Below are 3,904 nucleotides of genomic sequence, written 5' to 3'. Positions count from 1 at the left end.
TCCCCAGAGATTTTGCAGCCCATGGATCCCCTCCCACCCAAACCGGTAGTGCAGCTCACTGCATCGCTCCAGCTACCCAATGGCCTCATTCTGGACGTGCCAATCACCGTTGACTCAGGAAGCAATGCTGACTTTATAGGGCAGGACTTTGTTGATAAGCACGCTATACAGCTGCTGCCTGCCACGCTGCCCCTGCAGGTCGTCACAGTAGATGGCAGGGAGCTGCTAGGGGGGCAGGTGGTGAAGCAAACGCCACCAATGGCGATGCGACTTGGAAATCACAGGGAAGTCATCAGTTTTAATGTCACCAGACTGTCGGACACGCCTATTGTCTTGGGCATGAGTTGGCTGGACAGACACAGTCCGACGTTGGCTTGGTACCAGCGGCAGCTGGTCTTCGGCTCATCATATTGCGCTGAACACTGCATTCTGCCCCGGCAGGAGGGAGAAGAGGGGGAGTCACAGCTGCAGCTGGGGACGCTGCAAGCAATCCCCCACAAATACGCTGGATTTTTGGAGGTTTTCTGCGAGAAGGAGGCGGACAGGCTTCCCCCTCACAGACCATATGACTGCAAAATTGACCTACTGCCAGGGGCGGCGCTACCAAAAGGGAAGCTGTATTCCATGTCTGAAGACGAACTACAGGAACTCAAAGAATTCATAGAGCATAATTTGGAGCGCGGTTTCATCCGGGAGTCCAAGGCAGCGGGGGACAGTCCTGTATTCTTTGTTAAGAAGCGGGACACGCCCCAGAAAAGGCTCGTTGTGGACTATCGGACCTTAAACAGCATGACCAAGCCATCGGACTTCCCCATGCCCAGGATCGACGACCTCCTCGCGACGGTACGCAAGGGCCGCGTGTTCACCAAGTTGGACCTGCGAGGGGCGTACAACCTCATTCGCATGCGGGAAGGAGATGAGTGGAAGACAGCCATGTTCACGCCCCTAGGCACCTACGAATACAGAGTTATGCCTTTTGGACTACAAAATGGCGCCCACTGTTTTCAAGCTTTCATGCATCACGTGTTAGCGGGGCTCCTCTACAAGACGTGTGTCTGCTTCTTAGATGACATCCTGATATTTTCTGAGTCCCAGCAGGATCACGACAGCGACGTCAAGGAAGTGCTGAGCAGGCTAAAGCAGCATAGGCTGTACGCCAAGCTGGAAAAGTGCCAGTTCGACGTGACGGAGGTGGATTTCCTGGGCTACAAGTTGTCAGACAAGGGGCTCGCCATGGACAGCGCCAAGGTTCGCGCGGTGTTGGATTGGAAAAGCCCGTGCAACCGGAAGGAGGTCCAGCGGTTTGTCGGCTTTGCGAACTTCTACCGCAAGTTTATCAGGGGGTTTGCTATGCAAACGGCGGCCATCACAGACACGCTCAGTTCCAAGAAGAAGAAATTCATCTGGACGGAACAGGCGGAGCGGTCCTTTCAGGCACTCAAGCGTCTCTTCGCGTCGGAAGAGCAGCTGCTGCATGTCGACCCCAGCAGGCCGATGAGGGTGGAGACGGACGCGTCTGACAGGGCCGTGGGAGCTGTCCTGCTGCAGAAAGACCCGCAGGGGGCTTGGAGGCCGGCAGCGTTCTACTCCAGGAAGCTCAGCAAGTCTGAACAGAACTACACCATCTGGGACAGGGAGTTGCTGGCCATTCATGCAGCATTCAAGGCGTGGAGGCACTTCCTGATCGGCGCCAAGCACACGGTACAGGTCTGCACGGACCACAAGAATCTGGAGCACTGGCGCACGGCGCAGTTCCTGAACCAGAGGCAGATACGTTGGGCTGAGTTCTTTGCGGACTTCGACTTCCGAATAGAGTATGTCCCAGGAGACACCAACGTCATGGCGGATGCCCTATCCCGTAAACCACAGTATCTAGAGGAGGCGGCGGCAGCGGCCGCCATGCACATCTTCGCACCGACCGTGTGGGCGTGCGCTTCGGCAACAGTTAACCTGGATGCGGTGCGACGAGCGTTGCAGGATGACTCCTTCGCGCAAGCAAAGATGGCAGAGGTGCACAGGGGTACGACTGCAACAGACGAGTTCCAAGTGCGAGATGGCTTGCTCATCCGTAAAGGGGCCATCTACGTGCCGGGAGACGAACTTCGCGCCAAGGTACTGCAGCAGCTGCACGACGCGCCCACTGCCGGGCACTTTGGCAAGGAGAAGACGGTGGAATTAGTAGCCAGAGACTTCTGGTGGCCCGGAATGAGGGGGGAAGTCGCGGACTACGTGGTGAGGTGCGACACCTGCCAGAGGGCCAAACCAGTGCACAGACCGCCGGCCGGACTGCTGGAACCTCTGCAAACTCCATTCGAACCATGGGAGAGAGTCGCCCTGGACTTCGTCACGGATCTGCCCAGCTCGAGGGGCAAAACGGCTGTGCTAGTAGTGGTGGACTTGTTCTCCAAGATGGCACATTTCATTCCGTGTGCGAAGGTGGCCACGGCGGAACAAACGGCCAAACTGTTCATAGATCACGTGTTCAAGGTCCACGGTCTGCCGCGGTCTATTCTGTCCGACCGGGGGCGACAGTTCATCTCGAATTTCTGGCAGAAGCTGATGGGCTTCCTGAACGTCAAAATCAACCTGGCTTCGGCTAGACACCCGCAGACCAACGGACAAGCGGAGCGGGTCAATGCCATCATGCAGCAGTATCTGAGGTGTTATGTACATCAACAGCCCGCGACGTGGGTGGATTACCTGCCTCTCGCCGAGTTCGCCTACAACAACACGAAGCACGTGTCCACGGGGGTGACGCCGTTCTTCGCCAACAACGGAAGGCACCCCAGAACCTTCCCGGGACTGGAAAGAAGGGGAGAGGGGGAGCCGCAGACAGCAGACGCGTTCGCGTCGGAGTTGCAGGAGGTCCACGATCAGCTTCGGCGGCACCTGGAGCTGGCTAAGCACGCGTACAAGGTGCAAGCGGACAAACACAGGAGGGTTGGCGAAGAGATCCGCGTGGGCGACTGGGTATGGTTGGCAGCCCACGCAGTGCCGGCCAGGTCGTTAGCGAAGAAGAAACTAGGACATAAACAGCTGGGACCCTACCAAGTCGAAGAGCAGGTCAACCCGGTAGCCTTCAGGCTGACGCTTCCGGAAGGCTCCAGGATGCATCCGGTGTTCCACAGATCGGTGCTCACTCCCTACAAGACACCTCACAGGTTCCAGGAACCGGGAACGGCGCCGAGTCCGCTCAGAGAGGGAACCGAGCAGAGGGGAGGGCCACAGGAGGAGCCCATCAACGAAGTCACAGAGATTTTGGACTCGAGATGGGGGGAGGAGGGAGTAGAATACCTTCTCGCCAGAGAGGGCACCCCGGCCAGTGCCAACAGCTGGGTGCCGGGCTACGCTTTGGAGGAACCTCTGCTCAAAGACGAGTTTCATGCCCTCTTCCCACACAGGCCCATGCCAGCAGACTTTTTCGACGATTGGCTTTTCACACCGACGCTTTCAGCCAGCACGTTTCGGGGTTTCGACTCGGATGAGGAACCGACAATGGACACTCGTTCCCCGGAGGGCTCGACAGTGGAATCGGCCTCAGAACCCTCGTATTGGTGGGACGATAGACCAGAGGAGCAGTGGCGCAGGAAGTGGCTGGAGGGTCCAAGCCGAGCGACGGACCCGGGAACGCCTGAGGCAGAGACGGACGCGGACATGTACGGGGAGGATTTTGGGTTCGAGCACGGCGGCACAGAGATGGAGGCAGAGGTGACCGTGGTCGACGAGCGCAGGGAGGAAGAACCGGAAGTCTTCAGTTGGAGGCCCGCCACGGGAAGCGAACTGTATCCGACATTCGTCCCCGGGACACTGCAGCACCCAGCTCCCGCACCGGAAGGAGGGGAGGGGGGAAGGGGGGGCTTCGAGGGGGGGATGGATGTCAGGGGTTCAGGAGCAGAGACGAGGG

This window comes from Podarcis vaucheri, assembly GCF_965113315.1.
Source record: "Podarcis vaucheri genome assembly, chromosome: W".
In the NCBI taxonomy this organism is placed as follows: domain Eukaryota; kingdom Metazoa; phylum Chordata; class Lepidosauria; order Squamata; family Lacertidae; genus Podarcis; species Podarcis vaucheri.
The sequence above is the reverse complement of the archived record's forward strand: the minus strand, read 5'-3'. Positions refer to the sequence as shown.